Source organism: Halichoerus grypus, chromosome 10, assembly GCF_964656455.1.
Source record: "Halichoerus grypus chromosome 10, mHalGry1.hap1.1, whole genome shotgun sequence".
Classification (NCBI taxonomy): Eukaryota; Metazoa; Chordata; class Mammalia; order Carnivora; family Phocidae; genus Halichoerus; species Halichoerus grypus.
This window is the reverse complement of record NC_135721.1, coordinates 108,426,165-108,453,430: the sequence shown is the minus strand read 5'-3', so window position 1 is coordinate 108,453,430 and position 27,266 is coordinate 108,426,165. Positions and strand designations below refer to the sequence as shown.

Sequence of the window (27,266 nt, the reverse complement as noted above, 5' to 3'; positions counted from 1 at the left end):
AAAAGACAAGTTCTAGAATATTGAAAGCAATGTTCTCTGCAGTAACCCCAACCTGCAAACAACCCAAATTGTGAATAATGCTGCCATGAACATGGGTGTATAAATATCTGTTGGGATCTCTGCTTTCAGTTATTTTGGGCATAGACCCCAAAGTGGAATTGCTGGATCATATGGTAATTCTATGTTTAATTTCTTGAGGAACTGCCACACTTGTGTATTCTTATATTTTGGGAATTTGTTTTAATATCTAATAATGGCAAGTATTGATTAATGTAACTTACATAGACAACTATTGAGATCTTCAGTAATAGCGTAAAGAGGGGGGCGCCTGGGTGGCTCAGTCAGTTAAGCATCTGCCTTCGGCTCAGGTCATGATCCCAGGGTCCTGGGATCAAGCCCCGCGTTAGGCTCCCAACTCAGTGGGGAGTCTGCTTCGTCCTCTCCCTCTGCCTGCTGCCCCACCTGCTTGTGCATGTGCGCGCGCTCTCTCTGTCAAATAAATAAATAAAATCTTTTTAAAAAAGTGTAAAGAGGCCTTGAGATTAAAAAAAAAAAAAAAAAAGGCAAGAACTGCAGCCTTAATGAACTGTATTACTCACCAAGGAAGAGAAGGGTTGAAGCAGTCATTGCTAATGGATGTGGATGAGGTGGGTGATACTCTCCTTTGCTCTGCAGTGTCCCAGTTTGGAGGATATCTTATATGGTCAGCCTAATAATGGGATCCATTATCAAGTGGATCGTCAGACTGGGTAACCCAGTCACGTTTGGGTGGTGGTGTAGTAGAGCTTCCTGAACTGGCAAGCTTTCATCTTCTTGTAGACCATACTTTAGGATGAAAAACTACAGAATAGAGCTTTATTATACCCCTGGTTGTTACGTTAAAAATTTCTTTGTATGGTGCTATAAGACATCAGGCCATTTTTTTTCCTAAAAGAAAGCCTCTTATCATATATTCACAAAGCATATGTTGCCAATGTGACCACTCTCAAAATACCAGTAATTTTGAAGACCATACATTCCTTTTGAATTATGACTAATGATTTGATATCTGTTTAATGATTCTGACGTCCTCCCACTGTTATTTGGAATATAACTCAAAAATTTCCCCATGTATTGTTTTGTTAAAAATGTCAAATGGGGGTGCCTAGGTGGCTCAGCCATTTATGTGTCTGACTCTTGATTTTGGCTCAGGTCGTAATCTCAGGGTTGTGGGATCAAGCCCTGCGTTGGGCTCCGTGCTCAGCAGGGAGTCTGAGATTCTCCCTCTCCCTCTGCCCCCCGCCCCCCCCCCCGTGCTCTCATTCACTCTCTCTCCCTAAAAATAAATAAGTCTGTAAAAAAAAAGTCAAATGGATTTTTGAGACACAAATGTTTGTTTCCTATATAAACATTGACTGAAAACATCATGTTGAGGATCATGTGCATTGTATGTAGTTTGCATATTAACAATCTTTGTGTGTCTTCCCAGGAAAATGCTAACTGGGGAGGGTTTGCAGGGTGTGCTTGCTTGATCCAGTCTTTTCTTCCAGTTTGCAGAACATACCACTTACTCCCAAGGCAGGCGGCACCAAGCCCATCCAGTTGCTAGTCCTTGAATGCAGTCCAGAGTTCTGTATCGCAGTTTGATGTCCAGTAGTCTCACTGGGTCTGGTTACCATGCACTAAAGGTTATCTTCCATCCCTCTCCCCTTCAAGGACAGTTGTGGAAGAGGGTCAGGCTGAAGGGGGCAGGATAACCCCAATAAGCTTTCCCATTTGGACAAGGAAAGAATGAGCAGCAATGTCTTGGCTTACCTTTCTCCTGACTGGGAATTTGTCTGAGACCTCTGTGTGCTTAGATGGGGCCTGCTGCTTGATAGGCTTCATTTCAGGTTGAGCAGATGGGGAGCCGAACCTCCTAAATCTCATCTACCATCCTGTATGTCAGATCTCAGTCCAGAACTCCTCCACGGTAGCAGAGGGCAGAGGGCTTCTATTTTCTCTGGAGCCTTTCTGAAGTATATGCTCTTGGCTACACTTTCTGTTTTATTTTCCTCCATCTTAGTTCTTCCATCTACTTTGTTATCTATAAATTTCTTGAAATCTCATGTATGTGGTTGGTCCCTGTCCCTTACTATTTCTGCCTAAAAGGCCATGGTTTTATTCCTTACTGTGCTTATTGACATTCAGTTCAGTGGGATATTGAGGTCAAAAGGCATGTGCTCTGTCTGCTTTCATCAACAGGAAATTTTCAGTTTTGAGAGACTGAGCTGATCTTACATTAGAAGCAGCCTGTTGCAACACTTTTGTTGTTCCGTGTTTGGGGTGAAGGATAAACATGGTTCCTCTTGATTGAATTCTGGGCTTCCGCTCTTGACATTAAGAAGGGCAAGAGTTGACAGCTGATCGTGGGAAGTACCTGTGTTCGATTGGAGTTGGCTGATGGAGGAGAGGACACTGGGTAGGAGATCAGGGAAGAGTCAGGAGAGGGTGGTGTGCTACCAGATCCTGAAAGAACAAGTTTTTGAGAAGAAAGAACAGCTGTGTCAAGTACCATGGAGAGGTCAAGTAGAATGAGGAGCAGACAATGTTATTTCCTTGCCAACGTTATTTCCCACAATGGTCCAAAAATCTTTTCATGGAAGATGGTATCTCAGAAGGTGATAGGACCTAAGTTTTTCTGAACAGTAAACCTTCATACATTTCCCATTTTATGGATTTTGCTAAGTTCTTATGATATATTTTTAAAAGATAAATAAAATCTTTTAATAAATAAAATAATAAATAAATAAAATTTATTTGACAGAGCGAGGGAGAGAGCAAGCGAGTGCAAGCAGGGGTAGCGGCAGGCAGAGGGAGAAGCAGACTCCCTGCTGAGCAGGGAGCCTGATGTGGAACTTGATCCCAGGACCCTGGGATCATGACCTGAGCTGAAGGCAGATGCTTAACTGACTGAGCCACCCAGGAGTTCCCGTCTTATGATATTTTTAAGCCTCTGTTACCTTATGAAATAACTAGTACTATGTGTGTTTATAACCTGTTTCTTTAAACATTACTGCAAAGTCTAAGGCTTCTGTACCGAAAACTAGTTGCTGTCCTGTTAAGCTGCAAGTGACTGAAAACCACATGTCAAGGATTCAGGTTCCTTCTCTCTGGCTGTTCCATCATCCTGAGTGTGTGACTTCCACCCCTAGTACAGGATGGCTGCAGAATTCTAGCCATCACACCCATATTCCAGCAGACAGGAAGAAGGGAAAAAGAGAGAAAAGGCCTGTTCCTTTCCTGTAAGGACTCTTCCTAGAAAATGCACTGTTTTTGCATCTACCCTGTTGGTCAGAACTCTGTCACATGTCCTTGCCTGGCTGCAAGGGAAGCTGGAAAATGCCCTTTCTAGGTGGCCATGTGCTTGACTAAGCCCTGGGGTTCCTATTATAATGGAAGAAAAGGAGAATAGATGTTGGGACAGAGAACTTTGAGCACTTCCAAAGGCCTGAAGATACCCATGAAAAATTGGCAGGCATTCTACAAAGCAGTGAAGAAGCAAAGCTGTGGGAAGACAAGGGTGGAGAGTAGAAATGTCCAACTGTGGTGGCCGAGGGTCTCCTCTGGTGGTAGTAGGCAGCCGGCTCACTGACAGCCAGACAAGGAGAAAAGAGGGACTGTTTCACAGGTCCGAGGATGGGAAAGTAGGGCAGGGATCAAGCACGGGTAGCTGCCTGTGGCTTAGAGGGAGAACCCTCCAGGCGCAGGCCTTGAGGATCTGTTGGTGGGTGGTCCATAAATGTCTGGCAAGCAAAGGAATAATATCTAGAAAACTCTCTGTATCTCAGTAGCTCCCAAGACCCTGAGATCATGACCTGAGCCAAAACCAAGAGTCAGACGCTTAACCGACTGAGCCACCCAGGCACCAACTCCCTTTTCTTAAAGTCATCTTTATCCCCAACATGAGGCTCAAACTCACAACCCTGAGATCAAGAGTTGCATGCTCCACTGACTGAGTCAGCCGGATGCCCCTAAAATGATGATCTTAATTCTTACGAAATTTTATGGAAATGACCTGTTAAAGATAGCCAGCAGTGGTGCTGCTTTAACTAGATGACTTCAGATAAAAATCATCACACATGCAGCCTCTTTCCACCATTGCAACAGAAAAGTACATTCCCTAGATGTTGGAACAGTCACTTGCTGGCGGGGGTGCAGGTCCTGGCAGCTCTCTCCTGCTGCCTGAAGGGCCTAACAAGGAGGCCATGGCTAGTTTCTTAGTGTGATGGGGCACTTCTCTTTGGAGAAATGTATCAGTTACTGATAAATTCAGTCTTCAAAATAATAATATATAGTATTCTAAATAAGAGGTCGTTGGTGGAAAAATAATCGGTTGAGGAATGGTACCATTATGTCACATATGGAAGCAGGCTCAGGGGAACTGACCAGCCGGCCTCCATTCTGATTGCCTTTAGCCAGTTTTTCCAGGGGCTTCCCTCTGAAGGCATAAATCATAAATCTTCTGTGTTCCCTTTGACTGTCGGTGTGTAGTGTCCCATCCTACTGTTTGAGTATGAGGGTAGTTTGTAGAAGTGCAAAGGTCTCCTTCACTGGCCACTTTAAATAGAATCTCCCGCCGCAGTCTAGTCTGCCATGTTGAGGCTGACGTCTGTCACCCCCTATAGTTTTGGGAGAGCAGGGGCCACATGGGCTTTGTTTTTTCACAGGGATGTCATCCAGACTCTCAGTTTTCTCTTGAACAGTTGTCATTTCTATCTCCTATCTGCTCCACAGAATTCTCTGTACAGAGAATTTTCAATTTTCACGTAGTGGTCTGTTGAAAACACGCTACAGGAGAGTAGCTATTTTGAGCACTGCTGACAAAGAACCATTTCTTCCAGAGATATCAACCTTTTCTAGAGGCTTTTTATCAGACAAGCAACATCTCCTCATTCTAGAGGGTCCTGCTTGATTCCTAGTTGCTGTGGTTGGACATCCTCTTTCCTAGGTCTCAGGAAGAATTATCCGGATTACAGGGTTTGGTGTTCTAACACACGACTCTTACATTTCTCATTGGTCTTAAAATATCCAAAATATGAGCTCTCTGTCTTTTGTGCCCTGGGAGCAGTTCTCCTGCCGCAGCCCCTCATCCCCTGAAAATGTATGTCTGTGCAAAGTTCCTCTCCACCCCCTTGGGTAGGAGCACCTCTCAGCTGTTGAGCTGATCAGTGTCTCCAGCGGTGCTTTTAGCACCGCTGGAGACACTGACAGATGAGAGCCTCAGCAGCTTGGCAGCCCCGTGTCCCCTGACCTCACTTATTCCCAGCCGCAGCTGAACCAGAGCCATTTCAAGGGAAGTTCATTGGGGCTGGGGCTGCCACGGTAGGGATGGCTGGCTCTGGGGCTGGAATTGGGACTGTGTTTGGGAATTTCATCATTGGTCATGTCAGGAACCTGTCTCTGAAGCAACAGCTCTTCTACGCCATTCTGGACTTTGCCCTCTTGGAGGCCATGGGGCTCTTTTGCCTGATGGTGGCCTTTCTCATCCTCTTCACTATGTGAAGGACCTGTGTCTCCATCTTTCTCCCGTGTCTCGTCTGCCCTGTATGTTCCTTTTCTTATACCTCCCCAGGCAGCCTGGGGAAAGTGGTTGCCTCAGGGTTTGATAAAGGGAAGACAAATAAATACTGTATTAATAAGATAAAAGAAAATCCAAAATCTAAGAATGAGCTATTATTTGAAGTTGAAAAACCAAAGGCTTTTAGTGTCCAGGGGATCAAAAAGGGGATGGAAAACCAGGATGGTTTGAGATTTTTCAAGGCCCCCTTTTTTTTCCAGGGAAATTTGGCCCAGGATTTCCATCTTCATTCATCACAAATGTCTCTTAGCTTTGACAAGTTCAGTATAGATAATGTGGTTGGGGAAGCTGACCTCGGGCTGGTTGTTTTGGTTACTTTGAAGAATCTCATGTTGCCTCCTATGGTTATCCATGTGGGACTAGGGCTTGCTCATCATTCTGACTTGTTTAGCACTGCTTGGGCAGGGGCAGAGGGAGAGCTTGTGGGGTGGTGACATTTGAGCTGAAGGAGCAGGAATGTGTCTGGAAAGATGGACCAAGAATAAGTGAGGGGTCCCAGTGGGAAGGCCTGAGGGCCAGGCCAGAAAGTTTAGGAGGAAGCCAGTAAAGGTGTCAGCACAGAGAAGTTGAGAGGCTTAGATATATCCATTTGGTACTTTTTTTAAAGTATGGAAACAATACTTGTTTGGTGGAAAATGTGGAGGTGATGGAAAATATTTAAAAATTTAAACTACCTTTAATTTTACTACCTAGAATATAACTGCCGCTAACATTTTTATTGTGCCCTGCTAATCTTTTTTCTATGGCTGCTTGGTGTTTTTCCCTATCTTTGTTAAGTAGATCATATAAGTTGTTTCTTCTTATAAGGGCATGATGAACATCCTCATGTAAATGAGGTATTTCTCTAGATACTCACTTTGGGTATATTTCTCATCAAGGAATGACTAGATCAGAGGAGATGTGAACCATTTAAAGTTTCTTAATACATATTTCCAAATTGCCTTTCAGAAAGGTGGTACTAATTTACATTTGCATGAGTACTGTATAAGCGTACTGGTTTTCTCCAAGCCTGGTCCACCGTGAATGTTCTTTTTATCTCTTCAGTCTGATGTGAGAATATGGCTTCTATGGCCATTTTTTATGTCATTGATTATTAGTGAGGTTAAATAAGCATACACGTTATTTGTATTTGGCAAATTGTCTCTCGCTGATTTTTTTCTGTTGGCATGGCCACATTTTATTGACTTGTAAGAGGTTTGGTTTTGTTTTGTTTTGTTTTTAATAGGTAAGGAAGCTGAAAATCTAATTTTTCATAGACACGCTGCAGTGATCACCTAGCAGGTGTTTGAGGGCCAGGGGGCGCTGTTCAGCAGGGCTGTGATGTTATTACATGTCCTGCTCATGCAGTGACCAGCTGGTGACTTGTGTATATATATCTAGAGGCAGGCTTCCTGGATTATCAGAAGTATTGGCTCCTATTTTACAGGGATGAGCAAAAAGGCCTGAACTTCAAGTCAGAATTGAACCCAGGTAGGCTGAATCTGAGTTCCATGCTCTTTGCTTTAGCCATTCTGCCTTCCTGGCCTCCATAGTCATTTCCTTCCATGGCTTGGCCAAAGAGCCCCTAACACAGGAGTACCTGTGAGCATCTCAGGGTTAGGCTGTGGGGGTGGGAGAGCACTTGCCTGATTCTGCTCTCCCTCTAAAGCTACATTAATAATGAATATCAATCCCGTTGATATTCGGGATTGATGCCTCACTCTGCACCTGTCTTGGAGAGAGGAGGTGGGGTAGTGGCCCCAGAGTTCTTTGGGGCCTGCATGCTGGAAGCAGGGGCATCTCAGCACAGGCCCTGGAAGCTGCACCAATGTGAGGCCTGTGTGGCATGGAGCCCTTACCCACTGATGCTCACTTCAGCCCCAGCTTCTCCGTGGAACCCTCTCTGCTCCTGCACCCCATTTCTTCATCTTCCTTCCCTCTCCAGTCTTCCATGGAAATTGACTGTCCAAATTCTGGTTAGTGCTGTCTCATCAGCAAGTAGAGTCTCTGGAGTTGGGCTCCTTGACTTGGAGTTCTGTAGCTCCCACGAGATTCAGTAAAGGATATGTGTTGATCTGTCATGATGGTTTCTGGCAGGGAGGCAAAACTGACTGTCCCTGGGAGAAGAAAGCTTGAAGGCACAGCCCTCCTGCTGACTTGGTCATAAGCTCCTGGTTACTGTCAGACTTGGCTGTCCCTAGCACATATGGTTGTCAGAAGGTGGAGTGGTGCTAAGTCAGCTGTGAAGATTAACAACTGGCTAGGCAGTGAGAATCAGGCCTCTGGTTTCAGGAGGAATTTGTTGAGCTTAGTGACTAGAATTGGAGAGCAAAAAAGAAAATATTGGCGTGTCAGTATTTATTTCTAGTACTGAAGTACCACATTATGTTAACATGATGTGTACCCCTTTCAGAAGTAGCCTGACTTCTGGCACCATACTTTATTTTATTTTTTGCTAGTTGTGACCCACTGAACTGATTTTAAGACCCCGTAGGTTTCAATCCACAGCTCGAAAAACACCAATACCCCTGAGATAGGAGTTGTTTCTGTCTTATAGATGAAAAAGCTGAGGCCCAGAAGGTGACACAATCTCTCCTAAGATCACACAGCTAGTACCGGTTCCCCCTTTCCCATTCTTCTGGGGTATTCTTCTCCTTAAGATAGACTTGCTTCTTTGGAAAGTCGGTTGCAGCCTTTTGTTTTGTTTTGTTTTGTTTGTCTGGTTTACCACTCACTCTTACTTGTGTTTACGGGATTGATATTCATTATTAATGTAGCTTTAGTGAGTTCCAATATTACAATTCCTAAGTACTGAGAATGTTTTTGTGACTGTGAGTAGTATACATTTGCATATTGTTTTGGGAAGTCATGTAGTTTGGAGGCTTTCATGGCATTCATCCTCTGCATCCCCCTAATAGAATGAAACTCTACAGGTGCATAGATGGCATGCAGGTGTGACAGATGAATTGGACTAGGTGTAGACAGCTCCCCACTGTCACCAGCCACAAAGCATGCTGACTCGCATTTCCTTCTCTGTGTGTAGAAGCCTGTGGATAGATTTCTTCTCACCCGATGTCTCCTCAGGCTGCAGAATACCTACCTGCAGGGCCTAAGTGTCCTGTCAGTCCTGTTAATCTCAAGCCTTTCTGGTTGAGAGCTTATTGCTCGCAGCCAGGACCTCTTGGAGTAAATGGCTCTGGAACAGCAGGGACTGATGTTTAACAGTGCATGCCTAGAAGCCCTTGTTTGGGCACCGAGTCTGAGGACCCTCTCGGACTGTGAATTGCTCACTCGCTGTGTCCATTCTTAGGTCAGGCCTAGTTCTTAGAGCCTGGGCCATCTGAGTTCTCCATCCTTGATAGAGTTATCTGGGAGCGAGGCAGCTTGGAAACACTCTGAAGACAGGTCTGCGGATAGCCAGTGGCCTGAGACTGAGGGAGGATTCTCTGGGATTCAAACTTGAGCACTAAGCACAAAGTCTGTACTATTGGGGCAGACAGCATCTTCATTTGTTAGTGCCTGAGTCCTGCCCAGGCAGAACAATAGAGATTCCAGGCATTGAAAACAAGATAGCAGTCCCCAAATGGAGTCACTTATGCTAAGCCTTACATCACCAAACTGAAACTTAATAATTAGTTTCGGCTCTCCCAGAAATGGAATCTTAAACTAGTCAGAAGTCATCTGACAGCACCAGTTAGGTAATCTGCCTGATAGACCCCTGTCATCCCCTAAAGGAAAATGACCTCACAGTAACCAGTCTGCTTTGGCCTAGCATGACTTCCGTATTCCTACTCACTTCTGCCTATAAAAGTCTTTTCATTTTGTACAGCTCCTCAGAGCTCCTTTCTGTCTGTTAGGTGGGATTCTGCCCGATTCATGACTCATTGAATAAAGCCAATAAAATCTTTAAAATTTACTCAGCTGAATTTTGTTTTTTAACAAAGGAACCCTAGGATGATGTCGTTAAATAAGTGTCCTCATTACAGAGGTGCATAATAATCTTTGGGTAGAAGATTTGCAACCCCGAACATTTATAAGAAAGCCATTTTTTTTTTTTTTTAATTGATGAAGCAGGTACATTTTGGTTATCTAGAAATTTCACTGTGGATTAGTGGATTTTTCCTTAATACCAGATAACTGAGGTGTTAGAGTTTATTCTATTCACCAAACCTCAACTTCTCAGCTGAAATGGAGTTGGGTGGGGACAACAGCCAGCCTGTCCACAGTGTGAAGACTGGAGTGGCCACTACAGCTGTGCTTGTTACACAGATGGTGAGTAATTTTTTTGGATGATGCATCAGTCTGTCTTTGCATGGAGTGACAACCAGTTTGGCAGGGGCTTAGCTTCTGGAAGCCCAAGCTGCAGGAAGCAGGTATTTCCCTTTTGCAAAATTGCTGGACAGAAAAGCAGTCAGCAGCTGCTGGACCTTATTTTCTCATTCTGCTATGCACCTTGGTTCTGGATCTTTGATGTCTCATCCTTAGAATGTTCTTAAGAATTTCTCATTCCTTCCACTTACGGAATTTGCAAATTTGGGTGAATGCTGTGAGCTGGTGCCATTTTGTGCAGAGTGGCTGGCTCTGTGAGAAATTATGCTTGCCATTTTAACCTACAGACTCAGGAGTGGAGAGCTCCTTAGTTGTTCCTTAACCTGTCATCTTCTCTCTCTTCCTCCCTTTGTGAAGAAACCTGTATTGGGGACCTTGTATATAGGCCATGGGGATGTCGCAGTGAATAACCCAGGTCCCTTCCACGTGGACTTTGTGTTCCAGTGGGGGAGACAAATGTGTAATAATTTCAGGTGGTAGTGATGTTATGGAGAACAAAGCAGGTATTTTTTAATATGAGGGTAGCATTTTGTTTTTTAAAGATTTTGTTTATTTATTTGACAGAGACAGTGAGAAAGGGAACACAAGCAGGGGGAGTGGGAGAGGGAGAAGCAGGCTTCCTGCAGAGCAGGGAGCCCGATGCGGGGCTCGATCCCAGGACCCTGGGATCATGACCTGAGCTGAAGGCAGAGGCTTAACGACTGAGCCACCCAGGCGCCCCGAGGGTAGCATTTTGAAGTGTTAGTATTAGAAGGGCCCTTCCGTTAATGAATCTGATTGGCTCAAAGGACAGATGTGTTCTTACTCTTCCTGGAGCATTTTCCATTACTCAAGGGAAATGTGCAGAGACTTATACCTTTTGTAGGGCAGGACTGAACCATTTAGGGCTCTGAAAGGTTTTACTCTGCCCACTTAGTCATTATTCCTGGCAACATTAATTACTGTCTGCAAATACAGCTCATGACCCAACTCTGGGTTTTATGGGTGCCCCCGGGGGTCTCCCTCACCAGGCTCCCTGGCCCCAGTCATTTTAACCTTTGGGAAAAGGCTGAAAATGCAGCCCTTTTAGTCATTAGTTGGATTTGTATAGCTGTAGCTCTAGGGTGGTCTTCCTCATACAGATGCTGGCACACCATTATTCTAGGCTTTGTAAATAAAGGTTGATGAATTTGATTAAAATTTAATGAATTTTGGGGCACCTGGGCGGTTCAGTTAAGTGTCCAACTCTTGATTTCAGCTCCGGTCATGATCTCTCGGGGTCATGAGATTGAGCCCCACCTGGTCGGGTTCCGCACTGGGTATAGAGCCTGCTTAAGATTTTCTTTCCCTCCCTCTGCCCTTCCCCACCACTCCTGTGTGTGCACTCTCAGTCTCTCTCTCTCAAAAAAAAAAAAAACCAAAACAAAACAACAACAAAAAAAACACCAACATTAAAATTCAATGAGTTTTAAAAAGACACTTATTTAGCTTTTACTAGATTTAAGGCAAGGGGCATTCAAGATAAAACAAAGATGAATAATGCAGTCCCTACTTTTGATGAGCTCGAAATCAAATCAGATTATGGCAGGCTCCCTCTTAACATAAATACCAATGGGCAGGGCGCCTGGGTGGCTCAGTCGTTAAGCGTCTGCCTTCGGCTCAGGTCATGATCCTGGGGTCCCGGGATCGAGTCCCACATCAGGCTCCCTGCTCGGCGGGAGGCCTGCTTCTCCCTCTCCCACTCCCCCTGCTTGTGTTCCTGCTCTCGCTGTCTCTCTCTGTCAAATAAATAAAATCTTTAAAAAAAAAAAAATACCAATGGGCAAAAAATGGTGTGAGAGAAGTGTAAGTAACATCCTGTGGGAACTTTATTTGTAGGAGATAAAGCCAGTGGGAAGGATGATCTGTTAGTTTCCTGGGGCTGTTCTAACAAATTACCAGGAACTGGGTGGTTTGAAACAACAGTAATTTATTCTATCACTTCTGGAGGCTGGAAGGCTGAAATGAAAGTGATGGCAGGCCTGCATTCCTTTCAGAGTCTCTAGGGGAGAATCCATGCCTCACCTCTTCCCGGCTTCTGGTGACTATTGGCATTCCTTGGCTTTTGGCTACATCTCTGTCAGTGCTCTCTTCAGATTGCCTCTCCTCTGTGTGTCCAATTTTTCTCTGCCTCCCTCTTATAAGGATACAGGTGATTGCATTTAGGGGCCAACTGGATAATCCAGGATACGCCTCCTTTCAGGACCCTTAATTCAGTCACACATATAAGGGAATATTTACTCCTTTTTTTTTTTTTTAAGATTTTATTTATTTATTTGACAGAGAGAGACACAGCGAGAGAGGGAACACAAGCAGGGGGAGTGCGAGAAGGAGAAGCAGGCTTCCTGCAGAGCAGGGAACCCGATGCGGGGCTCGATCCCAGGACCCTGGGATCATGACCTGAGCTGAAGGCAGATGCTTAACAACTGAGCCACCCAGGCGCCCCGAATATTTACTCTTTTGCCATGTAAGGTAATATTCACAGATTCTTAGGTCAATTTATTTTGAGGGAGGGGCCATTTTTTATTCCTGTCTGCTACAGATGAGAATCAGTAAAGACCTTCCTTGAGTCTTGGTGGTTTCTAAGGTGGGACTTGAAGCATGAGCAAGAAGGAGAAAAGGCAAGGAGCAAAGGGGGAGAAGAAGGAAGGGTGGGATGTAATCAAGGCCAACGGGTAGTTAGTTGTGCTTGGATGGAGCATGTGGTGTGTGCAGGGTGTGAAGGGCCTGGAATGGAGGTAGTTTATCTTTAATTCACTAGGCAAAAATGAGTGGAGGAGGGGTGTAATCAGAGCTGTGCCTTATGAAGATTAATCTGGGACTGTGTACAGAATAAATTAGAGAAGGGAGGAGTTGGTGGAGAACCAATTGGGAGGCCAGTGTAGTAGAGAAAGGTTGACATGCAGACGTCAGCAAGGTTACTAGCAGTGGGAATGGGAATAAGGGAAGACCCTGTAGTAAGAGGGTCTTTAGTTTGAGAACTGATGAGGGGTGTGTGTGTGTGTGTGTGTGTGTGTGTGTGTGTGTAGTGGGGGGGTGTTAACAGTTCAACTAAGTAAATTTTTTTTTTTAAGATTTTTTATTTATTTGAGAGAGAGAGAATGAGAGAGAGAGCACATGAGAGGGGGGAGGGTCAGAGGGAGAAGCAGACTCCCTGCCAAGCAGGGAGCCCAATGCGGGACTCGATCCAGGACTCCAGATCATGACCTGAGCCGAAGGCAGTCGCTTAACCAACTGAGCCACCCAGGCGCCCTAAACTAAGTAAATTTTTAAAAAGATCTAATTGGCTTTTATTACATGATTCATGAATCGGGCAGCATTCCATCTAGCAAGCAGAGGGGAGCTCTGAGGAGTTGTATGGAATGGAAGGTTTTTATGGGGGCTGGGGTTGGAAGAAAGTTACTAGCAAAAGGATTGTTCCAGGCAAGGGGAGAGAAGCTGGGGGTCTTCTCATGCAGATTACCTTATCTTCCTTTGGGGGATAGAGAGGGTCCATGTGGCAGACCTACCAGCACTGATTAAAAATTCCTGACCAACCAGTTAAAACTACATTTCTGGGGGAAGTTGAAACTGCAATTAGATTCGATGTTAAGCTCTAATTTGGGAAGTTGGTGTAAGTGATGCCATTTGGGGCCTGTGGTTTTCAACAGGGGGTTGGAGACAGTGGTGAAGATCAGTGTTCCCCATGGAGTGCATCTCAGGTAAATTAGGGTCTTGAAGGAAAACAGAAGGAAGAGCTTGTGTGGGTTAGAAAGGAGGTGATGAATTTGGACCTATCAAGTTTGAGGTGCTGGTTGGACATCGAAGTGTCTTATTGGCAGGTTGATATATAGTGCTGTAGCTTGGGAGAGAGGACATAGCTAGTGTTATGGAGGATGAGTCCAAAGAAGAGAGGCTGATGGCAGTGGATCACTCACTAAGGATACGAGGTACAAACACAACCTGCATTTAAGAAGTGTGGGGAAGAAGAACAGAAAAGATGTGATTGGAAAGGAAGAAAACTAAGACTATTTTAGTTGTAAACACAGGAAGCTGCTCAAATTTGATGAAAAAGGAATTCATTGGCTCATGTAACTTAAAGACCATGGGAATTCCAGCTTCAGACCTAATTTAATCTAGGGGCTCAAAAAAAAAAAAAAAATCTAGGGGCTCAAATGTCACCAAGCCTTGGTCACACTCTTTCACATTGCTTTTGTTTTCAGGCTTCACATGGTTGTAAGATTTTCCAGCAGGTGAAAATCCCATGGACAAGGTCATGCCTTCTTCCTGGGGGCTCCAGAAGAAGTACAGGGAATCGCTGTGATTAGTTTGTGTGTCCAGTGAAAACATACAAACGGTGACCCAAACATATTTATCAATATTACCAAAACATATTGGTTCTTGAATGCTATCATTTTGTCAGTAGACAAATGGTTTAAGGCATGTACAGTTTTAAGTAGTAGAGATTTTAGAATTTCTGGTAGGGCTGGATTGTAATGTTGTCCAAACCAGTGTTCTCTTTGTATTAAGCAACAATGATTAGATTTCCTATTGTTTTTCTCTCTCTGGGGCCAATTGTTGGGTATCTCTGGTCAGTTTTTCCAAATTATCATTTGGGAGAACATCCTTTTGGAACATGACACAAGTTAGGCTGTTGGTTTCCTTGAGAATGGTGTTTTTGGCAGAAATTTCAGCAAGGTGTTCGATTTGGCCTCCAGGGAGTTGGGTCTGGGATGCCCAGAAACCTTAGTAGTAGCCAGAGCAACCAACAAAAGTATGGCATCTAATAAATTTTGGACATAGCAGCCATATTTAATTTTGTCCCCATTGGTGGTAGGGACACCTAGTTGTTTCCATAACATTCCAAATCATGAGTTACCCCAAAGGCATAGCAACTATCAGTATAAATATTTACCGTTTTACCCTGAGCTAAGCTCAAGTAAGGGTTTCTAACTCTGTCTTTTGGGTTGAAGTAGCTAAAGGTAAAGGTGCTGCCTCAGTGACTTCAAAAGGAGTCACACTAGCATATCTAGCACGATATTTACCATTTTCATTCTATAAAGAAGAATAGTCAGCAAACCATGAAAAATTTGCATTGGTTATAGGAGTTTCCTGTAAATTTTGCTGGGAGCCAAAAGGTAATCTCTTAACATTAAGCAATCTTGAGGAGTTTTGTCTGGATACAAAAGTAGTCCTTGTTTCCAGATCAGATGCCCTAAGGATAGAACCTGAGTTTGATCAAACTAGGGGGGAAAATATACATAATTATATATATTATGTATATACAATCTATCTATATATATAGATTTAGAGAGAGAGAGAGAGGGAGAGAGATAGGGAGGGGAAGAGGGGGACTTTATGTTTCTTTAAGGCCAAAAGTGTTTTGTTTTGTTTTTTTTTTTCTTTTGGAAGATTTGATTTATCTGTTTGACAGAGAGAGACACAGTGAGAGAGGGAACACAAGCGGGGGTTGGGGGGGGTGGGAGAGGGAGAAGCAGGCTTCGTGCAGAGCAGGGAGCCCGATGCGGGGCTTGATACCAGGACCCTGGGATCATGACCTGAGCCGAAGGCAGATGCTTAACAGACTGAGCCACCCAGGCACCCCTTTTTAAAGATTTTTAAGTAATCTCTGTACCCAGTGTAGGGCTCGAACTCAACCCTGAAATCAAGAGTCATATGCTCTACCCACTGAGCTAGCCAGGTGCCTCTAAGGCCAAAAGTTTTAACAGATGAATGCTGTCTCCTGTGAAGAGATTTGAGAAAGGGAGAAGAGAAACAGAACATATACATACTGTAACCAACAAGAGCCTGCAGAAAACTTTATATCCTCCAAATCAGCTTTTAAGGTTTGTAAAGAGTTAAGAAGGACTGGCTGTGTAACCTGGGGCATTACTGTCCAGGTTTATTACTGTTCTTCCCAAGTGAAAGCAAGAAGATACGGACTATCCTTATGAACTGGAATACTAAAAGTGCACTATATAGAACAATTATCGTGAAGAAGGATTTGTTTCAGTGGGAACAGATGTCAGTGTATGGGGGTTAGGAACAACAGGGCGCCCAGGGATAATGTTATTTATAGCTCTGAGGTCCTGGACTAACCTCCATCCTTGGCCACTGGGTCTTCTCACAGGTAAAATAGGAGCTCCCAGGAACTAGTGCAGGGCATGATAAGGCCCTGAGTCCCGTGGTCTCCTGTTATGGGCTTGATGCCTTAAAGGGCTTCTTTATTTATAGCGTATTCGTTCTGGGGGAGAGGTGGTGAGGGATCGGTTTGAATCTTGATGGGAGGCGCGCTGTGAATTCTGCCAATATCAGTTGAGGAATCTGCCCATAAAGAGGGTGGTAGCTGACCCGATGGGGACAAATGAGCAGTGTCCCCATACTCCCCCATCGTGCCACCAGAGATGGAGCAAATAGAAGATGTTGAAGGGTCATTTAATTCACCTGGTTGGCGATTTTGATTCTAGAATGAGTTCCTTCTTTTGGGAGAAATTCTGGCATGATACTTTTCTAAGAAATCTTGGCCCAGCCAATGAATGGGGTGGAGAAACTAAGGAGAAAAGGGTGGGAATCTCTCAAAGGGCCTAAACAAAAGGGAGTAGGGGCAGAGACAGGAACCTGTTGAGGTTCATGAGAGGCCCCCCACTCTTGGAGCTGGTTTCGTGCTCTCATGCCTGCTGAGCCTGCTTTCCAGGGGTGGTGCTGAGCGCCGGGAATGTAGCTCTGGGGTCAGTAAGACAAAGAGATTCATTCTCAGTCTGGACAGTGGTTTCTCCGAGCCATTTAAGAGGGGGGACTGGGAAGAGTCCCTGTCAGTCGTTGGAGCCCCGGCACTGGGAATTAGGAGGACCCTGGAAAGGCTGGCTAGAGGGCTGAAGGCTTCTGGAATGCTTAAGTTTGTAACAGTCTTTTTTCCAGTGCCCAGGCCCTTTGCACCAATAGCAGAAACCGGGGGGTTTGGGTCTGTTTAGGGGCCTTCATTTGCCAGAGTTGAAAATTGAGAATTTTAGTTCTTTCTTTCAGGTGACCCTGCTGGGTGTGAGTGAGCTGGTTTGCCAAGCTAGCTAACTCTGGAGTGGACTGGGTTTCCCATTCCATGCTGGTCCTTCAACTAAAAGATCCTGGTTCCGCCTGTCAGTAAATGTAGAGTTAAAGGCTACCCAGGTGGATTCAGCCTCTTACGGAAGCCCAGAATCTTTAAAGACAGTTTGGAGTTGGTTATAGGAGTTATGACCAAGTTCATCAGGATTTTGTGTGCAAGCCTGAATTTTGTTCCAATCAGCAGGCTTAGGAAAAGCTACTGTAACTGCCTGGTGGAGATTTCCAGTGAGCGTTCTAGAATCTTGCCAAAGTTTTAGGGGTTTGTTTCTCTAAATCTTTTAGGATGTTCTCATGGGGCTAGTTTCATCCAGCATTTGGCCTGGTCCTCACCAACAAGCACATGGCCAGACTGATACAAATCTTAGAAACCGGGGTGGTAAGTTGGAATAGCCCTGTTAAATTCTTCAGCAAACGTGGATCCTGAGTCACTTTAGGAAACTCTTTAACTCTGGCTTGCAGTCTGTCCTTGGTCCAGGGAACATAAGAAATCTGGGGTTTATTTGGATCCAAAGACTTAACTTTAAAGGGGCAGGTTTTATTACCTTCAGGAAAGGAGGGAGTGGGGAGAGGTTCAGAGGAAAAGGGAAGTTCAGTGAAAGGGTTACTACGAGGGGGGTGATGTAGAGAAGGTGGGGGGACTGAACACCAGATGCATTGGAGACAGAAGACAGGAAAGGAAAAAAGAGGCCTCGGAAGCCCCCCTTTTCTCCTTTGCTTGCTTCCATTAGTCTAGAATAGGCGTTTTTAGATTCCTGGTAATATTTGGAAGCTTCAAAATCCCCAAATCCCCAAATCCTATTCAGTTTTGACAATTTTAGAGCCGTAGCTGCCCAATTCAGTTTTGAGAAAGTAAGTTTGGGGAGATTGAAAGTTCTCTATAATGGCCACTGAAGTTCTAAATTACTTTTGTTTAAGTTGGTCCATTTAGTTAGAAAAAGAAGACTCAGAAGCCATTTAGAATTCTTTCCATGATTTGCTTGCCTCAGTTAATTTAGAAATGGTATTTTGCACAGATGTAAACTTAGAATCCTGAAAATGCTTGGAGGCCTCAAGGTACCAATTAAAATAGGCATCCCATTCAGTTCTCTCTCTCTCTCTCTCATTTAAGGAGCCATAGCTTTCTAATTTAATTTGAGAACAAGAAGTTTGGGGAGATTGAAAGTTCCCCATAATGGCCATTGGTGCTCTAAATTACTTTTCATTATGTCAGTCCATTTGGTTATAAATGTGCATGTGGAGGGACCATAGTTTTTAAAGATAAAACCAGCTAGGGTCCCAGAAAGGGGGCACCCTCAAAGCATTCTGATGACTGGGATCTCATATTTTAGAGGTTTTTCTCTAGGGCAAGGAGAAAAATTCCTAAAAGCATAGTTTCAACAGGAAGAACCTGGTTCCAGAAGGAATCAGGCTGAAGGCCAGGACAGTTCCAACAGGATATCTGACTCTGAAAAGAAGTCAGACTGAAGGCCAAAAGAGTACTCTTGTAAGAAACAAGGCCTTAAGATAGATTTCAAATAAAGCCTGGAGAGCTTGGACACAAAGTGGAGCTCGAAATCCAGGAAAAAACAGCTTCACTTCACACTCCAGGGTCAGCGAGAAAGCAATGAGCCCATTTGGCTCTGTGGGTACAGGCACCTTGGGTTTACCCACCAGCCTTGGAGTTTTGGGGGACCGTTCCTGGATCCCACTTTTTTTTAAGGTTTTATTTATTTATTTTGAGAGAGAGAGAGAGAGCATGAGAGGGGGGAGGGTCAGAGGGAGTAGCAGACTCCCTGCCGAGCAGGGAGCCTGATGCGGACTCGATCCTGTGACTCCAGGATCATGACCTGAGCCGAAGGTAGTCGCTTAACCAACTGAGTCACCCAGGCGCCCTGGATCCCACTTCTTATCACAAGTAATGTTAACATTAAAAATAAAAGTCATTTTGCCAGCAAAAATGTGTTTGCTCGGGAATAACTGGCAAATGATAGGCAAGTTCCCAGAACAAAGAAGAATGGTCTTTTATAGAGGAGAATGGGGGAAGGTAGCAAGGCTGTTACAAACAAAAAGTCCATGGGAGTAAACTGGGAGTTCGAAGTATAGTGGCTTTTCATTGGTTGAGTTGGGACTGTCTCTCATTGGCTTGGCTGTGGCCTGGGAAGAAAAAGACCCTTTCTTCCTCCCGCTGAAATAGTAAAGTAGTAGTGACTTGACCTACTGACTTGAAAGGTAGTCTCTTCCTGTTGGGTCTGCACTTGGCTAGGAGTTACGGTAGGGCATGAGAGCTTCCCCTGCTGCCTCCTGACTTCATTGTGAACAAGGTGTCCTTTCGTTAATTTTCACAAACTGATGCATGTTTTAGAAAGATCATTCGCTGTGAGGAGAAGGGTGGATTGAAGGAGCAATTAGGAATCCACTGTAGATGAGAGATGTTGGGGCTGGGATGAGCCTAGTCACTATTGAGATAAAAAGGATAGACTTGAGATATATTTTGGCTGTGGAATCAACAGGACTTGGATTTGCAAATAATTTGCAAATTTAGTTGCAAATAATCATGGAATTCATTGGCTTAAACCATTCTCTGTCCTCGCTCCTCTGTGCCTTTCAGGAGTTGGTCATCCTCAGGCTCTCCTGGAGGTGCAAGCCAGTGCTGGTAGCACCTGATTTCCTTTTTCCTCAGGCTCGTGAGGGCGAGAGAGCCCAAGTGTCTCTCCCCGTGGCCTTCTTACCAGATTCTAGAACTATATTTCGATTGTACCATCTTAGGCCAAGTGCCTACTCTAAAACAGTCATGGCTTCGGCTGGGGATAAAAATGCCTCTTCAGGAACCTGTTGCTGTGAAAAAGGGGATGAAATTAAAATAATTAGTTTGCACAGGCTACTGTGTGCCATCTAGGAAGAGTGGAATGGATTTTTGGAGGGAGCCACCTGCATGTCCCGTATCTAGGGGAAGATGAGGAGAGAGGAATTAAGCATCACTCCCAAGTTTCTGGCTTATACAGGATACAGATTGTCAGCAAGGTGAGGCCTCAGGATCACCAGTCCTGTGGGCACCATCTGTGGTTCTGTTCAGCTAGTTATGTTTGAGATGCCTATGAGGACTTTCTGGTGGAGATGTCAGTAAGTATTTGGGAACAGTAGTTGTGTCTGGCACTGGAGGAGGGATTGAGGTTGGTGGAATTGGAAATGAAAGCCAAGGGGTTGGATGATAATACTTAGGGAGAGAGTGTAGGGGGTCTAGAATCTGACCAGAACTGGTCCAACATTTAGAGGTCATGGAGAGGGAAAATAGCACAGAGACTGAGAGCAGTCAGTCAGGTAGCATGAGAACCTGGAAAGTATGTATCGTGGGAGCTAAGACAGGAATGTTTCAAGGAGGAAATGGTCAACCAGATCTAATATTGCCAAGAGGTACGAGATGAAGACTGGAAATTCCATCCAGTTTGACAGCATCGAGGCTGTTTTATTTACTTCACATGTTAGAAATTTCACGATTGTTTTAGTTCCCAGAGCCTGGGGCATCACACTGAGGCCATGTTGCTTTTTCTCTGCTGAGATACTGGATATCTCAAAGTCACTTGCAGTTCAGCAGACCAGGCAGCTACCCACCCCCCACACTTTTTTTCCCTCCTAACCTTGTTATTAAAGGAACTTTTCAAACACAAAAGAGAATAGTTTAATCAATTTCCTCGTACCCACTGTGTGGTAAGGGCGTGATAAATACTCTTTCCTTTTAATTACTGATTTTCAAATGATGATCTGGTGTCCCAGCAACCTTCAAAGGTGGCCAGTGTGGCTTTTACAGTTCTCGTTATGAACTCACGGATTTTCATATACTTTTTTTTTTTTTTTTTAAAGATTTTATTTATTTATTTGACAGAGAGAGCAAGAGAGGGAACACAAGCAGGGGGAGTGGGAGAAGGAGAAGCAGGCTTCCCGCGGAGCAGGGAGCCCGATGGGGGGCTCGATCCCAGGACCCTGGAATCATGACCTGAGCCGAAGGCAGACGCTTAACGACTGAGCCACCCAGGCGCCCCCGGATTTTCATATACTTGTGTTTAAATCACATTTAGTCTTTTAACACTCAAATTATCCCATCTTCGGTGATCAGGAGTCTTTTATTTATTTATTTATTTTTAAGCTTTTATTTATTTATTTGACAGAGAGAGACACAGCGAGAGAGGGAACACAAGCAGGGGGAGTGGGAGAGAGAGAAGCAGGCTTGCCGCGGAGCAGGGAGCCCAATGCGGGGCTCGATCCCAGGACCCTGGGATCATGACCTGAGCCGAAGGCAGACGCTTAACGACTGAGCCACCCAGGCGTCCCCGGATTTTCATATACTTGTGTTTAAATCACATTTAGTCTTTCAACACTCAAATTATCCCATCTTCGGTGATCAGGAGTCTTTTATTTATTTATTTATTTTTAAGATTTTATTTATTTATTTGACAGAGAGAGACACAGCGAGAGAGGGAACACAAGCAGGGGGAGTGGGAGAGAGAGAAGCAGGCTTGCCGCGGAGCAGGGAGCCCAATGCGGGGCTCGATCCCAGGACCCTGGGATCATGACCTGAGCCGAAGGCAGACGCTTAACGACTGAGCCACCCAGGCGCCCCCGGATTTTCATATACTTGTGTTTAAATCACATTTAGTCTTTCAACACTCAAATTATCCCATCTTCGGTGATCAGGAGTCTTTTATTTATTTATTTATTTTTAAGCTTTTATTTATTTATTTGACAGAGAGAGACACAGCGAGAGAGGGAACACAAGCAGGGGGAGTGGGAGAGAGAGAAGCAGGCTTGCCGCGGAGCAGGGAGCCCAATGCGGGGCTCGATCCCAGGACCTTGGGATCATGACCTGAGCCGAAAGCAGATGCTTAACCGACTGAGCCACCCAGGCGCCCCGAGCCTTTTATTTCTTAAGTGGCTTTCTCGTTTTCCTATTTCATCTTTTCCCAGGCATCCTTAATGATTTATCAAAAAAGCCATTTCACATTGTTGCTTTCATAATTTCGTCTATAGTCAATACAACAATTTTGGGATTGAGAACACTGTTAAATTTTTGTTTCCCAGTGGAGAAATATTGGAATCTATTTGATTAGCACGTATTTCCATGACTATTATGAATCAGGAATACCAAAAAAGTGACAATATTCCAATACTATAAACAGTTCAGGGTGCTTGCCCACTTACGGGGGCAGGAGAGGTTGGGGCACAAGACACTTGGGGACATCAGCTCTCATGTCCACTTACCTTGTCACCTTTGTAGTAAGCACTGTTGGAGATGGGAGACACTGAAGTGGGTACCAGATGGCAATTTATGATTTAGGGCCTCCTCAGATATGGAACTCACCAGCTGGTCCTGGTTCCCCTTTCTGGCAGAGGTCTAAGGACCATACTTGAGCCCACTTTTGGGATTGTAAATATATCTTTCTTTCTCATCTTACTAGATTTTTGGGTAATATTTGATATATTCTCTTTGAAAGAGTCTTTTTCTAATAAAGAGGAAACTTTTTTTTTTTTTAATTGCTTTCTCCCTCAGTAAGGCTGAAGACTCATTTTTCCTTAAATGTTAAATAAAGATCCGTGACTAGGGAACAGAAAGTAAGAGGACCTATTGGACTCCAGCAGGGCTTCTAGTATTTTGTGCTCTGAATCTGTAAGACAATGGAAAAACAAGTGATCTCATCGGGACAGAACCTTGGGCAGAGCCTTCTGGGAGACGGAGGCCATTTTTCCACCTTTGGTTGTCTCTGACCTGAATGAAAAAACGTCTTGTGATGATGGGTACTAGATTAGAGTTGTATGCTTGTTCTTTTAGTAAACAGATGCATTTACTCCAGAGGGAGGTTTAGTGGGGAAGGTGGGAGAGAGTGTTGGGAGAAAGGAGAATTCTTGTTCGTTCTCTGTCATCCAAACTCTTGGTTTAACATATGAAATTGGCATTTTTGAGGAGGTTGAGACCCAGTCCTGTGGTGTGTGAATTTGAAAGCCTTGCATTCAGGCAGGCTTCCTGTTCTGTTACTGAACTGTTCTCAGAAATACCTCTATTACAAATCCTGGGCTTTTTGAATTCCTCCATAGCACTTAGGATACGTTTGGCCACAAATGACTGAAAATCCAGAATAACAGTGGCTTACCAAGATAGAAGTGCTTTTCTTCTCATGTAATAAGCAGTGCAGGCCCTTTTACTTTGTTTGTCCTGCTTCACAGTCATCCTCCATTGCTGGTTTTTCCTCATTGTCAGCTCTTTCCATCTTGTTGCTTAGTCATTCATAAGAGGTGGATTTCACCTCGTAATTGGTTGTTGGAGCTCCAACTAGCCAGTCTGTATTCTAGTTAGTATGAAGGAAGAACAGTAGGATTGCACACAACATCTCTGCTAATGATTCATTGGCCAGAATTGGAAAACATAGTCTTGGTTCTAAGCCCAGCTAAAAATCAGGGCTTCTGTGACAATGTCTAAGGAAGAAGAGAAGATGGACAATGGGACCATGGGCTACAACCCTGTGATGCCTCACATAGTACTTGTTTTGTTTTGTTTTTAAAGATTTATTTAGGGGCACCTGGGTGTCTCAGTCAGTTAAGCATCTGCCTTTGGCTCAGGTCATGATCCCGGGGTCCTGGAATTGAGCCTTGCTTCGGGCTGTCTGCTCAGCAGCGGAGTCTGCTTCTCCCTCTCCCTCTGCCCCCTCCCCTCACTGGTGCTTTTTCTCTCTCGCACTCTCCCTCTTAAATAAATAAATAAAATCTTAAAAAAAAAAAGATTTACTTATTTGAGACAGAGCGCATGTGCACATGGGCACATGCACACGACTGGGGGGAGGGACAGTGGAAGAGAATCTTCAAGCAGACTCCCCATTGAGCACGGAACCCTACACGGGGCTTAGATCCCACAACCCTGAGATCACAATCCCAGCCAAAATCGAGAGTCAGACGCTCAACCGACTGAGCCACCCAGCAACCCCCCTCTCCCCCCCCCCCCCGCCATGTAGTACTTGTTAAGAGCACAGAAAATGAGTTGCTGAGTCACCCAGCTGTCTCCCAATTCAGTAAACCCTGGATCCTCTCTGAATGATTGGCTGTGGCCCCTTGAGCAGATGTGGTAAGACCTACTTACCTGTCTTCTCTGTTGTGAGCCCCGTGCCAGATGTTGGGTATACTGTGGTGAGGAAATCAACAGCAGGAGACCGTGCAGTGTGGGGTGTGCTCTTGAGAAATTATAGGGGGGCCACTGGGGCACACAGGAGTTGGGGAAGGCTTGGAGAGAAAGGGATCTCTTAGCCGAGATTCGAAGGGTAAATTAAATTTGACCAGAAAGAAGAGATGGGTGTCCATAGAAGTGATTTGCAAAGACTGTTCTAGGTAGGAACAGAATGAACAAAAGTCCTAGAGGTGAGAAAGTACAACCTGTTCTAGGAACTGGCTGTACTTCAGAATGGCTGTGAGGAATGAAGCTGGAAGGGTAAGTAAGACCTTGATCTCAAAGTGGCTGGTACACCATTTAAAAAAGTGTAGACCTATCCTGTAGTTGTCTGTCCTTTAGATTACCAGTGGAAAATTGCCTCCATTTAGACCACGGTGCTCCAGAAGGAGTCCAGGACAGAGAGTGACATGATCAGATTTTCTTTCTGGAAAGGTCCTTCTTGGTGCAGTATAAACAGTAGAGGGGAAGTAGGAGTGGACTCGAGACTGGAGGTGAGGCGGCCAGTTGGGCTGCTGTAGGTTCCCAGTGCAGAGATGGTGTTGGCTTGAATTAAGGGAGTTCCAAAGGTGACAGGAAGGAGTAGATGGAGTGGAAAGGTTTTTTGGAGCTATTAACAGACTGGGTGATAGATAGTTCTAGGGGCCGAGGGAGGAGCCACCAAGGATGATGGTCACAGTTCTCACCTTAGAATTCAGGGGAAAGGATATAATTTGGTTTTGGACACATGGAGGAATTTAGTTGTCTGTGGGAGACAAGGGGAGACATCTAGTACATTTGGATGAATGGCAGAGGGAATGAGATTACTTGGGGAGAGTGGGTAGTAAAGAGCAAGAGCCTCAGAAGAAACCCTTCGGAACCCCCAAATTAAGAGGCAGGAAGAGGAAGCTGCCAAGGAGAAGGCTGGCTAAAGAAGGCCCGGGTAGCGAGGCCCCTGGGAAGGATGTGCTGCGTGGAAGCAAAGGAAGGGCGTGTCTTCTGCATTGCCTGAGTGAAGGCGGGGCGGGGGACAAGAGTGCTGTGGGTTTAGTGATTAGGTCCGTGGTGAGGGGAGAGTGCTGCCGCAGAGTGGCTGGGCAGGCAGGTGGCTTACTGTGGCTGGGGAATGATGCAGTCAGACAGGGGGTGGGTTGTCCACAGCTCTTGCCAAAGATTCACCTGTGAAGTAGGGAAGAAAGTGCATTGGGTGGATGAGCTGTCAAAAGCTTTTTATTGTTGAGCCTGCTTACCTGGTTGTAAGTAAGGGCCTGTGATGAGGGGGAGGGGAGGAGCCAGGAGGGAGGGAGAAAGATCAGTGATGTGAGGTCTTAGAGGAGGTGATAGCAAAGGGCATGGTGTGCACTTGGGCATGTGTATCCCAGTGCAGCTGTCCCGGGAACGATTGTCCTTCCGAGGGAGCCCTGTCTGGGCCTGTGGCCATCAGTGGTATGTTCTTTGCAAAGGCCCCTGTAATAGTGTTGTCTGGAGGTGAAATGGTTCATAGCCAGAGTCGGGTTTTTAAAAGCTGAGTCCCCCTCGCTTGCATCTTTTCATGTCCTTTCTCTGGAACCCTTTGGTGTGGAGTGCATTCACCTGTGGAAGTACTTTTGGTGAAGCAATCCATCTGGAGTAGCTGAATGCATTTTCTATAGGTCATACTGAGGCTTATATGAGGCTTTGGAGGACAGGGTATGGCTGTATTGGGGGATGATTGTGAACTTTCAGAGTAGGACTTCTCTTTCTTATTTGATCTTTTGTTTAAACAAGTGAACTTGTCAAATGGGATTAACGTTAGAAAAAGCTAGAAATATTTGCTATTGCTAACACTACACACACACACACACACACACACACACACACCACCCCACCCCACCCCACCCCACCCCACCCCACCCCTTACGTGACTTTCCTAGTAAGAGGGACGCATAGATCTCTGATACTCTTATTGAGGTTAAACCTGTTTCTGGCAATTTCTCTCCTGGGGATGTGTCTGTAAGTGGGGCAGTGGATTGTCCTGGCAGTGGCCACAGGGTTTAAGAAGATGGCAAGCCCAATATTTAGCAGAAGGGTTAGGCTCAGCCTGATGACTTTCTTCCAGGATAAGGTTTGCGATTTGCATCTAAAGCAGCACAAAACATAGTTTGTGTGAATTCCGTAATTCACCGAGTAAATGAAACTTATGAATTTCAATGCATTGCCAGTGGAAAGGTCAGAGTTGTTGGAAGCAGAACCAGCCAGTGCCCTGAGCACTACCTTTTAATGAAATTTCCCTGACAATGAAAAAGAGAAGAGCCTAGTGGATGCTACCACTTTCTTTCTTTCTTTCCCTAGTTTTTTGCCCCTCATGGGCAAACATGAACAGAATATTAATATGTTTTCCTTAGCAAGGTACAAAACTGAGTTGGCATCTGGTAAAGAAATGGGGTGTGGAGTAGGGTGAGTACCCTCTGCCTGGAGTCTGGTGGATACAATGTCAAGGGCTCCTGGGTAGCCTGGCCACAGCCACACTTTTTTTGGTCAGGCTCTGACCATCAGCCACTTGTGGGTGTCACTGTAGAGTCTTGAGAAACAAGGTCAGAGGGTGTATCCCGACACCAACTTATGACCAAAAGGGAGCCTCGTAAGCTTTTGTAAGCCAAAGGCAGTCCTTCGGGAAACACTGGGAATTAGGAAGGAGTGGGAAGAGGTAGGATTTTCTACCCAGAGAATAACAGTGAAAATGAGCTCTGTGAGTGCAAGTCCCTCCCCAGGCCAGGAAAAGCCAGGCCTCAACCACAGGGAGCTTCCCTTTCCACCCCGCTGCTCCCCCTGGCCCTCCCTCACTGCCTTCTCTTGCTTCCATTGAAGGAAAGCTTCTGTGCTGTGCTGTTTTAAGCCTCATGTCAGGGCTAGGGTTGGCTTCTGGGCAGTTGTGGGCATAGAGGGGCCCTGGAAGGCTGGTAGGGGAAGCCTTTCCGAGCAAGAGTTTCTCCAAAAATGTCAACAGGTCTTCGTTGAGCCCTTGGTACCCAGGACATTCCCTCTGTCCGTCATCAGTCAGACTTTCTGCTTTCCCTTCGGGGTCTAAGTGAACCAGGAGGGCCTAGGAGGGAGCTTTTT

The 27,266-nt window shown here is 45.1% G+C and overlaps 1 protein-coding gene and 1 pseudogene across 1 annotated transcript in view; both read left to right on the top strand.

The window, feature by feature from the left end:
- Nucleotides 1-27,266, top strand: part of CDS2 (CDP-diacylglycerol synthase 2) — a 64,920-nt gene that overhangs the window by 10,011 nt on the left and 27,643 nt on the right. The gene's annotated exons all lie outside the window — the stretch shown is intronic.
- LOC144379380 (ATP synthase F(0) complex subunit C2, mitochondrial pseudogene) lies at nt 5,121-5,523 on the top strand (annotated as a pseudogene).